Below are 13240 nucleotides of genomic sequence, written 5' to 3' on the forward strand. Positions count from 1 at the left end.
AGAAAATAATAACTTTTTATGGAGAAAGTTACGATTATATTCCACATCATTTAAAACTGGTTCATAGGCATGCCATTTTAATGAGCTTTTAACGCGTCGAAATACCGAACGAAGGCATTACAAGAAATACAGAACATTTGGGGTCCCGTATAAAATAAATGAATTGCCAAGACAATTGGTCAAAAAAGAGGACTGTACCGTATAAAGGATGAGGTTGCATACTAGTGACTTGTTATGCTGACCTGGACCACTTCACTGATATATGTGTTGAACACCACCTCTTCATGGCCGACGGCAACATGATTCGGTTGCCGAATGTGCCACGGTCCAGAAAGAGTTGTTGTCTAGGTGGACCCAAGTATGCAGCATTGGACCAGAGGAGGTCAGGTCCAATGACATCGCAATGTTAATGTAAGCATATTTTCTGCATATATTTGGACCATTTTGGTTACTAGGTTTGGTTAGAAGGTAGCGTGGTCCTGTACTACTACACCCAGAAAAAAGTTAGCTAAAAATATTTCCCCCAACACTTGATATGGTAACTTTAACTAAATAGGGTAACTATAACCAAATTAGTGTTGAGGTAAATGTATTTAGCTGACATTTTTCTGGGTGTATTTAACCTAGTCCCACTTTTTGCAGGGAAGTTTGTAAGACAAACTACACAAGCCGAAACCCTACGCGCGTAATTGCTGTCGTATTAATTGATAAACAAAAAAACATCGAAAAATTTTAGAAATAAGAAGCTTTGCAATAAGTTAAACAACATATGTTTCGTTTGTCGTAATTCCATATGCTACACAGTCACTTTGACCTTTACTAACAACAACTTTCAACAGAAACCCACGAGGTAGGAAAAAGAATTGAACAATCCATTATGAGGTTCGATTCGCTCAAAAACGATTGAATTCACTGTTGGCGGACTTTTGCTGGTCGTTCGCAGCAGGCAAAGGGTACTAAAAACCATTGGTGCAATAGAAACTGTCACAAGTAATTTTTAAGCAAAAAATAAAACCGACTTCAATTCACATATAAAAACCAAGAGTATGGTTATGATCCAATGATCGGACGTAAACCTAATTAGTATGGGACTACCTCTGAGGTACCACCTAAAAAAAGAATTACAGAAATCGGTTAACGTGGTCCAAGGTTATGCGGCAGCATACATATACTATTCCGACGAATTGATTAACTCCTTTTTTTTGAAGTCGTTTAAAAATATTTTAGGATGGGATTGAAAAGAACCCAAATTCCGGTCCAAATATTGTACAGCCTAATAAAAGTGAGAAATATTACGAAATAAAATAAAAGTTATAACGCAAAACCACATATCTGAACAATCGAATTTGGAAATATACTTTGTGACATGGTTATCATGACATTGGTGTTTTCCTGGGGAAACAGGGCCTTACCGAGCACCGAATTACCGAGTACCAAGCCCTAATTTTTGTTATTGAACATAGCGAAAATAAAAAAATGCAACACTATGATACTGTTCGTTTATTAACTTTTTGACGTTTTTCGTCATGGACCATGAATCGCAATACATGAAAGGTTTTTTCAGTGAATGACAATGAACTTTTGGATGTACGTTGCCACAGGTGTACGACATGGTTTGTAATGCATACAAAATTACAGATTTTTTTCATTTGCATTTGAAAAAAAGTATCTCTCCAAAATTCATCGAAAAATGTATCACCTTTTATCCTGTACGGTGTTGTACGTATCTCGGCAGCCAGTTCGAAAACATTCCATCTCAAAAAACTTTTCAAGAACGCCCTATTTCAGAATTCGTTTCAAAAACGCCCTATCTCAGCTGCCGATTCAAAAACGCCCTATATCAGCATATTTTCAATTACATTTTGAAGTGAGATAGGGCGTTTTTGAACCGAATTTTGAGATACGGTGTTTTTCAATAAAATTCTGAAATAGGGCGTTCTTGAAAAGGTTTTTGAGATAGAGCGTTTTCGAACTGGCAGCCGAGATAGGTCAATCTTCCACTCAGCCATCGATACACGGTGGTGTATATGTGGGCAAATCTACAAAACAGGTAACCTTTGTGTTATTTAGCTTTATTTTCATTGTTGCAAGTCATAGACGTAGGCCTGAAGCCTAAAAAAAAATGTTGAATCAATTTCTTGTATAACTTTTGAGTTATAGATGTTTTAAATCAAAAAAAATACTTAAAAAAAGTGAATTTTTTATTTGTTTTTGTTATTTATGGCCTTATTACAATTATGTTCAAATATGTTTATTGAGCTTGAGGCCGTTTTTAATGAAAAACTATTGGGGAAAAGCAAGCAAGGTGGTAGTATTAATAATTTGGTCTATCCTTTCGACCGGGTTAGCCTCCGGGTGATAGTGTGCGGTGTACCGCAGTTGGACGCCATACGCTCCGCAGAGCCGCCGCAGTTCACGACTCCTGAACTGGGGTCCATTGTCGCAGACCACCGACCGAGGGACACCAAACAAAAGAAACACCTAATCCTCTAAGATTTTACAGACGCTCTTCGCCGTGGCAGTCCGTAAGGGAAACAACAGCGGAAACTTCGAAAAGTAATCCACGACCGTTAAAATATACTGGCAGCCCTGTGTCGACTGCACCATGGCATTCGACGTATCATTTCCCAAGGCTCGATTGCCTAGGACCTCTCAACAAACCCCCCAGCTGGCTGTGTGTTATCAGGCTTCACCTGTTGACAAATCTTACATTTTCGAACCATATCCGCCTTCATCTGCGGCCAATAAAAATTTTGCGCAACCCTAGCGAAAGTTTTCCGAATGCCCATGTGACCGGCCAACTGGTGATCATGACATTTACTCAGAATCTTAAAACTTTCCTCTCGACCAACAACCTTTTTCCAATCCGAAGAATCACCGAAATAGAGGGCAGTTTGGACTTAACAAATTTGTATAGGCAGCCACCTTCTACTCTCCACCGAATCATCTTCGACAACCAGGGGTCACTAGTGGAAACTTCAGCAACAGGCACACTACGGGACAACATATCTGAAACCACATGTTCCTTTCCCTTCCGGTGGACAATCTCAAAGTCATACTGCTGGAGCTTCAGCGCCCAACGCGCTAACCTACCACAAGGTTCCTCCAAGTTGTTCAGCCAAACCAAAGAATAATGGTCAGTGACGACAGTAAACCTAGCGCCTTCAACATATGGACGCAATTTCTCGACCGCCCACAAGACCGCTAAACACTCCTTCTCTGTCGTCGAATAATTTTTTTCATTTTTATTCAGAGACCTACTGAAATATGCTATAACCCTCTCACCGTCCTCAAATCTTTGGGTCAAAAGTGCTCCTACACCGAAATCAGACGCGTCTGTCTGGATTGTGAAAGGTTTCTCAAAATCTGGACAGCTCAGAATGGGTGCTGTCACCAGGCGCTCTTTCGCCTCCCTAAAGCTCCGTTCACTCGTTCCACTCGAACTTTCGGTTTTTCTTTGTTAATTCGGTGAGAGGCCTAACAAACTCAGCAAAGTCTTTAATAAATCTTCGGTACCAGGACACTGTACCTATAAATGACCGAACCTGTTTCACATTCTTGGGCCTTTCGGTGTTAACCATCGCTTCAACCTTTTCTGGGTCTACGTGTAGACCGCGCTTGTCTACCACGTAGCCTAAATACTTTAACTCTGGCCTACAAAAGTTGCACTTATCCCTATTCAACCTAAGGCCCGCTTTCGCTAACCTATCTGCAGAATCTCTCGATGTTTATGGAAGTTACTTGTAACGATGATGATGTCATCAAGACCTATAACTGAATCTATGAATCTTTGCCAAGTCGCGAGTGCGTTACGCGACCCGTATGGCATACGCTTAAATTGGAATAGACCTCTTCCTGGTATCGTAAAAGCTGTAAAGGGTCTCGACTGCACCTATACGCGGACTTCATGTCCAGACTGGACCGGAACCTGGCGTCCCTTAGCTTATCTAAAGTCGCCGAAACATAAGGAAGGGGGTAGCTATCTCCCTCTGTACATTTATTTAAAACCCTATAGTCTACACAAAACCTATAAGACCCATCTTTCTTCCTAATCATGACTACGGGGGACGCCCAAGGACTATGCGACTTTTCAATTACTCCCTTATCGAGCATGTCTTTTAACTCCTCGTCTATACGCGACTGTATGATGGGAGACAACGGGTAATACCTCTGCTTCACAGGTTCGACTCCTGCTTTTACCCTAATCCGATGCTCAACAAGGTGGGTTCGACCTAACCCTTCTGGCATAGCCCTGAACGCCCGGGCAACTAATTCATCTAAAGCACTAGCCTATATATTGCCTAACTCAGAGTGATCGACTATAGCTGCCAAACAGTCCTGTTCCGGCCGAGAAAAGCTCCACCTCATTTTCATCAAAACCGGGATAATACCCGCCTTGGTCCAAAAATCTATCCCAAGGATAACGCTCTGAGGCAAACCAGGAACTATGAGGCACTCAACGAGGACTGACTTGCCCTCTACCTCAATTGGCAGCGAAACCGAACCTAACACCGATACATGGCCTCCATCCGCAAGGGTAACTTTCAAGGGAATATTCGATGAAGACCCACTAACGCCCCAAGATGAGAAAACTTCCCAAACTAACCGACCACCTACCGTTCTCGACGCACCAGATCCAACAACGCCCTAAAAGTGTAACCAAAAATCCTCACATCCAAATACGGACGCTTATCGAAGCCGTCCGATACAAGCTAAGATGCTAACCGAATATCTGAATCACCGAACCCTACTTTAGCCAGCTGGGAGTTATCAGGATTACTAACTCGCCCTACTAGAGCACCTGACCTGCTGTCCCAGGGGTCTATCTCCCGTTTCCCGACTTCTTAGACCGAACCTCCGACTTCGACCAAACATTCGACCTCGACCCTGACTCCAATTTCGGTTCCGACCTAACCTCCGACTTAAACGGGTTGTGGTGTCGCCGACCACCACCCTCGGGCATTCGTTGGGGGCCTTGGGAACCCCTTGGCTTCTCATTGCCCACCGGCCAATCTCGTTTCATCCCCCAGTCCTGCCACAACCATAGGATTTAATACCTTTCCTGCACTCAGCTGAAACATGTCCGAAACGCTTGCAATTAAAGCAGCGGGTATTAGGCCCCGCCCTAAACCCTTCGTGGTCCGTTGAATCTGCCACCGCTGCGACCTCCGAGCCCACCGAGGCATAAGCCAAGTCAGGCTCCAACAGACCCTTGGCCTTGTGACTTGGTGGAGGGACAAAAGCTTCAACCGACGACCTAACCGACTCTAATTTTCTACCCAAGGCGACTAGTTCCGCAACCGATCCTGGCGAAACTAGTCCCAGCTGCATTTGATAAAAGGGTAGTAGTTGTGCATTTTCTTCCATATAAAGTATCCTCGACCATGCTCAAAATTTCTCTTTATATGGAAGGAAATGCCTAGCACCGCCAGCGAAATAAATTATTAAAAATCAATGCGATTTTCTAGCGTCTTGCGGTTTGCAGTTTTACCTACTAAAATTTAATGGGTTATAAAACTGCATACCCAAAATTTTTCAAAAAAATCTGATTGAAAAGTTTGAAATTTTTGGAGGATTTTGATAAAATTTGTTGAAGTTTTATAATTTTTGTACAAACTTTGAAATGTAGATTTATATGGTGTGTGTTATATATTGCCCTAGACTTTTATACCAAAATATTAAACATCGAATAAACAAAGCAATAAAGCCAAAACTGGTCAAAGTAAAAAGTTTCTATTATTTCTTCCACCACTGTATATATATATTTAATTTTTATTTAATTATTTAATGTTTATCATTTTTTATGAAAATAAAGCTCTTTTCCTAAGAAAAACCATATAATATTGTTTAGTCGCGACTGCTAACACCAGGCACCTAAATCCATGTTTTGTTGTTGTTGTAACAGCATACACATTCCCCAAAAAGTTTTTGGCTAGTGTTGCTGGAGGGACAGTCCTTGGCCAGATATAAATCTGGGTTACGTAGACCCGACTGAGGTGGGAACGCGGCTAAATTCATGCTATGTACTGTTCCATGTGCAAAAATTTCCTTCGTTAAATTAATGTAATTTTTGCACATACACTTACAACCAAGCAGAGATGGTAAATGAACTTTACCACTGGCCATAGTGCCTACCTACTTTTTACTTAAATAAATAACCGAAGCTCGGCCTAGTCTGATGCATCCTCCGGACAATTCTTCCGGAACCATTTACGGACTCTGCATGACTTACAATTTTGCAGAGGTGGTTAAAGAACTTTACCATTGGACACAGTGCCTACCCACCATTTTTGCACCAATAAATATATTTTTTTTTTATATAACTCGCTGAGTTATTCTAATACCAAATTTCTAACTTTGTGCAAAAAGCTATAAAAATTAATTCTGCAATGTTTCAACAAAAATTCAAACTCTTTAATTAGAATCTTTAGAAAAAAAAAATGGTTTGCAGTTTTACACTTCATTAAAATTGAGTATAATAAAATGCTGCTCATTTGCATCTCTTTTAAAAAAAATATTCGAATATACTTACTTTGTATGAAAAAATGCCCAATATCGTCAACAAAAAACAATTGTGAAAAATTAACGGTAAGTCTTAGCGACTTCAAAATTGCACTTTATTATATTAAAATTTAACGATTTTTTTTTAACAAATTTTGCGGGGTAAAATCTTGAGAAAAATTTCCTACAAATTTGAGATGTTATTACAAGGATCCTGTTTCAGGGCTAATACATCTAGGATCATTCAAGAAGGCTTTAAGATCTGTAAGTTTTTGTGGAAAAAATTTGCAAAATTATTTTCTGTCCCGTATTCAGCTCCCACAAATATGGTCACCGTAATCATATATGATCCAAGTTATGGGCCAGCACTTTGTACCAATAAAAAAAAAAATAAAGATTCGAAATTTATATCTAAGTTTGTTTATACAGATATGAAAAATTATTAGGAAGTAAAAAATAAACAAAATTTAGCTGCAGGAGCTGCTATTAGATGAATGTTGCAATCTACATATCCAGGTATATGCGCAGCGGTATGTATGTAAATATGCACATATGTATGTATGAAACGAGTGCCCTTGCAAACATTGCTCTAAAGTAAATTCAATAAGAGTCAAAGAATATGGCCAATGTGACTCACAGAACAACATCAAATAAGACGCTAGCAGCCATTTATGGGGCCAATAAGATTCATTTAACTCCAAATGTTTGCTGGGTTTTCACTTAGTGCGACTGTGTTTGTGTGAATGTGTATCGCCGGATGGGAAAGTAGCTATATAGGTGCAACCAACGGAACTATTGCGGATACCGTCACTCCGGAGGACCACCGAACCAGCTAATATTTAACAATATTTGGAATCGAGGTAAGATTTAAAAAGCGAAAGTACATAATGTCCATTGCGTCACCGTCACCGTCAGTTGTCAAAAAAGTTGAACTGGTGTATTTGTATGAAGTAAGTTACATGACAAAGGTGACGGTGACGGTGACGCTCAAATTAGCTCAACTTTCAACTTTGCTTATGCGTCTGCGTCAAGTTACAACTAGTCTGTGTTTTGTTTACATATTTGAACTAAAATTTTTCAGTTTGTGAAAATTTTTGGATTTATTAAAATAAGAAATGTAAAATAGGATGAAAGAAAAGTAAAAACGCAATTTTTACAAAGAGTAGCAGTGAGTTCTGGATTTACCGGGCGTAATGGTGTACGGATAGTGTGTAACTTGCCGCATAAGCACCGTTGACGCTGGCAATGACGGTGACAGTGTCGGTGACGCAATGGACGTTGTGTACTTTCGCTTTAAGTGATTTAGTTAAATTTGTGTTGAATGTTGACCAGAAAAAAGGGGGCCATCTACATACATACATGCGTGTGAGTGTACAAACTTGTTCGCATGTACTTATGTATGTATGTAGATGTGCAAGACGATCCACACGAATATGAAGTGCTAATAAAATATAAATTTTTCTTAGCCCGCCAGTACGCAGGTATGAAAGGACCTCACAAAAAACGAAATTTCCATCGAAACGCTATCGGGTTGATACCAACCTTCCACAGTGGAAGCAACAGGCCCCGATGAGTGCAACTCATAAACACCGACATCGACGTACATACACAATAAATTAAGGAAATTGGCTGAAAGTTGCATGCATCTAGCGCTTTTGTACATGCAACACGGACATACTTCCAACGGTGCGGACACGAAGATAAATGCACACATACTCTCACATAAACACCATCAACGAGATACAGCGATAATAACTAAGGACAACAACAATAACGTGAGAATCAGCTGGACAAATTCATATAATCTACACAGAGAAAATGATACAGGTAAAACGCAAGTTTTTAAAAGAAATTGTAAAATTAAATTTTTTGATATAATTTTACTTCATACAAAATAAAAAATACAGTATTTGTACTTACGACTTTAAAACGATACATTCGCAAAACAAAAACGATCGTAATAATATATTTACTTTTTTACTGAGGAAAACAAACGACATTAAAGAAATAGCGTCAAAAATGCGTATTTTAAAAACTAAAATGAAACATTTTTGAATATTGTCCCAACAAGTTGTAGTGCGATACAATTTTCAACAAGCAAAATAAAACTAGACATTTTTAAAATAAAAATGTTATATTATTTTCAGTCAATTAGGCATGAAAAATATTTAAAACTAAAATGTTTTCCATTAGAATTTAAAAAGGTACCTAGCTATAATGAAAAACTTTCATATGCTTACATCATTTGTCGGAAAAATTGTATTCAGATAAATGTTACTTCAATCTTTAGAAAAGGCGATGGAGTTTATATAAACAATACTGCCATTCTAACCCCCCACTACATAAAAGGGGAATTGTTGGACTTCTTTGAACGAAAAAAGCTTTGGTAAGAGTAACTTACAAAAACAAATTCTTATGGGCTATTAAATAATAATTTCAAACTTTCTTTATTTAAATTACAGAATTTGACCAGCGTGAAGCAAAATTAGCAGGCCCAGCTTGGAAGTAAGGCATGAACATCTGTATGTATGTATATAGTAATATTAAAACATCTGTATTTCATTTATTAAATGTTGTAACTTATTTATAAGTATATGTATATCAATATATTTTTGACAATGTATGTACCAAACGACTTGTTGTGATTTAATAAAAATAAAATTTGAATATCATATTTGAAAACGCATGTTTTTAAAATGAAGAAAAAAATGTCAGGATTTAATTTCAACATGCGCATATTCAATTATCAAACAATCGTTTTTAAAAACGATTTAAAAATTTTCGTATCAAAAACAAAAACATGGATTTTGAAAATTGAATTGAAAATTTTCGTTCTCAAAATTTAAATAAATATTGTAGGTGCAAAACCTGGGTCAAAACGTTTTTAAAAGTAAAACGTTCCTTGCAAATTGGAAAACGAAAATTTCTCTGTGTAGAGCGGGTCAACGCTCGCTGCACGGAAAATTATTATTTCCATTCTGAGCGGAAAGCGACTGGAATTCCAGCGGGCTGAATTGAGGAGAGAAGTCAGCTTACATACATATGTACTAGGGATGTTGCGAATGTGGAGTTTTAGACATCCGCGGATGCGAATGTGGATATTTAAAAGCTAACATCCGCGGATGCGGATACGAATGCGGATGTCATGTATTTTTAAGAAATAATTTAGGTGGGTAAATTAGGTGATATAGGTAAATAAAAAATGAAAAGGTTAATAATTTTTAATAATCTGCCTTATCCTGAGTTTTGCCCGAAAAAAAATTCATCAGAAAATTTGTATTCCGCCCATAGTAAATATGTACATGAAAACCAAAAGTGAAAAGTGAACCGGTTCGGGGAAAATTAAACTAATGATAAGACTGAATATTTCTTGTACTACTTGAATTGTAGTACTTGAATTTAAAAATTGGAACATTGTACTTAATAAAAACTTTTTGAAGGGTCGTAAATCAAACCTGCGCCACTATATAACTACTCGCTCGAGGCGACAAACTTGAAAAACTTGAAACTTTACAAAATTGTAAATTCTTTTCGATTGACACTGCACCAGTTGAGAGAACTTTCAGTTATATTTATTTATTTTTATTGCGGTGCATTAATTACTTTTTGAGAATTTCATCGGGGCTGCAAATGTCGGATGTATCCTCCTGACTTTCATCTTTACAATCTAGCATCATGGCACAATCGTTGCTTAAACACCGTTGTTTTCGAAAGAATTCTTCATTCTCATTCTTTTGGTTGTTTCGGAATTTGTCACGTCATCAGCGTTTTTCGATTTTAGTTTTTGTAACTCATTTTTAATGCTTTCTTCTGTGACTGGTTAGATATACGTCTGTGCACTTGCACAATACTCCAGGGACCGAAAATAACAGCTATTTTTTTCTGAGTTAAATTTGGCCTAATATTTTTTATTCCCAAATAAACGTTCTATCTGGAAAATAAAGAAACCGCTTATCCAAATTAAACAAATTTGGTATCTATTTAGATTTTTTTATAACTTAATACTAAAGAAATTCATGTAAATACATACCTGACCCAATGTTTGTTCTATGGTAATTAATTATAATTTTTTATTGAAATATTTTTCAATGTATGGCTTGCTTCTTTTAGACATTTCAGTTTTAAAGCTATTTAAGTCCTCTTTCATTGGATACCAAACATGTTTAATTTGGATAACCGGTTAGTTTGTTATCCGGAAAGTTCTTTTATTTCGGAATAAAAAATATTTGGCGAAGTTTAACTCGCAAAAAAAATTACTGTTATTTTCGCTCCCTTCAATATTCGCATTCGCAAAAGATCCGCATTGATTTTTGCGAATCCGAAAGCGAATGCGAATGTTAAAATTAAAGAGAAAGCTCTGCGGTTGCGAATGCGAATGCGAAAATTCGCAACAACCCTGATATGTACATACGGGCAAAGCGACAACCAGCCACCGCGACCAACAGTGGAGCACTTGAGAGGCCAGGGTTTTTGTTGTTGTTTTGTTTGCATATAGTTAGTTTTTTCGACAGTTACATATTTAAAGAATTTCAGTTTTTTTGGAATTGTTGCATAATTTTCCTCCTAAATATAATCCTTTATATTTAGTTACCGTGTCCGATTCGTCGGTTCACTTCAAACTTCGTTTTTTTCGTTATTTTATTCTTATTTATTTGCTTTCTATATTTTTTATCATCCTTCGTTTTGCATCACACCACATGGTTCTAACTTTTATTTGAATATTTGGCATTATGAATTAATTTAAGGAATTTAATTTTCCTTAAGCTAGCTTAAGCTTTTAGCTACAAATTAATGCACACATAAATGTATGTATGCAGGGTTTGATATACCTATGTATATGAGGCACTCTTTTTCATATCGGACACCAAATTTGTTGTCACACTTTCGATTGGCTTCAAATTTTTTTTCATGGGTTCCGTTTAGCGGAGGGAGAGCGAGACACCAAGTTTAGAGCTGTGGTCGAGTTAGAGTAGTAGAGGAGGTAGAGATTACCTTCGCGAGTGGTTATGTATCGAGCTCAATGAGCCCGTATGGTGTATAGGTGCACATCAAACCAACCACGCACTCCATATGCCTGATATTCGAGCGAGAGAGAGAGAGAGATATGTGGGCAGGCAGTGTTGCCACTTTGTGAGTAATTCCTCAAAACGCGAGGAATTTCGGGTGCGCTTGAGTATTTTTATTTTGAGGAAATTTCTCTCGATATATTTGCAGATAACCAATGCAACCATGTTTTACACAAGAGAGTTGTTAAATGGCTCTGCAAATTTTTTAACAAAAAGCTTTCCGAAGTTTTATAAAGAGCGAAATACACCACACAAGCGTCTTGCCAAACATTCCTCAAACCTACTTTTCCCATTTCGCCGTACACCATGTGAACATGACTCGTTCAAGCAAAGAATTTTACTTTTCTTCCAGTTCATAATATAAAAGGGTTGGGTTTTCTTCACCTTCCAACATTGCGAATGAGGCGATTTTATCATACACAACGTAAGCGGTCACATTCCTTTAAACGGCTTGTCAAACCTTCAAACACCCCCATACACAACATGAATAGGTTTAAGGAAAGGGATATTTCGGATGGTTTGTCAAGTCGCTTATGTGGTGTTTTTTGCTCTTAAGCACATCTGCATTTGCCGATAAATATTCAAAATGTTATCGATAATTTTATTATTCCATCGTTGTATTTTCAACTTACTTTTAACTTGTAAAATCTTGTTAACGAATGGAGAGAACACGCATTTTTCGATCAAAGGATATTGATTCTTCATTAGATCCAGAAAATTATAGGAAAAAAGTTTGTGAATTAAAAGATTTTTAAGATTCATTAAAGTTTCCCAATTAAAAAGAATTAGATCTGCATTATTAATCAGCCCTTTTCTAATGCTTCAGTAGAACGTATATTTAGTAGTTTAAAAATGTGTAGGACTGACTTGAGGACCAGATTGAACACTGATATAATTGCAGCTATATTATATACAAACCAAGGCACAAAAAATAACGGTGATACTTTGTTTGAACCGCAAGAACAAATGTACCAATGGAATTGGAAGATGTAATTAATTTTTATGCTGAGTACCTGTAAATAGTATGCAGTACACAATACTCATATCTGTAATAAGAAAATTTTGAGTAATTTGTTCGGATTTTGCGGATTTTTCATTTGTTTTTGAGGAATTTGGCAATTTTTTTGTGGCAACACTGCGGGCAGGCTGGTACTCCATTGGAGGAGTCATGCTCTAGCTGCCGTAGGGTGCCGTGCAATGAGCTGGGATTTATTCAGGGATGCATTCATGCAGAGCCCCAGTGTGGCTTCTAAGCCGTAGCTTACTACCATACCAAAAATTACTCCGGGAGTGGAGTGGGAGCGATGCTTAAAGCACCGTGTGATAGCGTTCACCATAGCTGAAAATGTCAGCGACTTATCACTTCAATTTCAGCGAAGAGATATGTGAGAATTGCATAAAAAATGCATACCCAATTATGAACGAGCGAATTACTTTTAAACACAAGTGCGTGTGTTTGTTCGCTGCAATTGGTTTTGGGCGGGAGTGCAATGCACATGAAATAAGCTAACACGTGTTCGAGGAATTTTTTTTTCTTCGGAGATATGATCTGTCAAAGTTTGCATTTTATCGTGATTCTGACTAATCATGTATAACTTCAAATCGTTATATCTCGGGTTATGCGCATCGTAGAGACTTCATCTTAACGTCGTTTTAAAGCTAAAGAAACGGGC

General features: G+C 37.7%; 1 long non-coding RNA gene across 1 annotated transcript; it reads left to right on the forward strand.

Moving 5' to 3' along the window:
• The first annotated feature begins 8306 nt into the window (after nucleotides 1-8306).
• Nucleotides 8307-9051, forward strand: LOC118750179. Its single transcript, XR_004994365.1, has 3 exons — nucleotides 8307-8328; nucleotides 8792-8887; nucleotides 8964-9051. It is a non-coding gene; the product is annotated as an uncharacterized LOC118750179 (long non-coding RNA).
• The last annotated feature ends 4189 nt before the right edge of the window (nucleotides 9052-13240 follow it).

This window comes from Rhagoletis pomonella, unplaced genomic scaffold, assembly GCF_013731165.1.
Source record: "Rhagoletis pomonella isolate Grant_MI unplaced genomic scaffold, Rhpom_1.0 Rhpom_scaffold_00159, whole genome shotgun sequence".
In the NCBI taxonomy this organism is placed as follows: Eukaryota; Metazoa; Arthropoda; class Insecta; order Diptera; family Tephritidae; genus Rhagoletis; species Rhagoletis pomonella.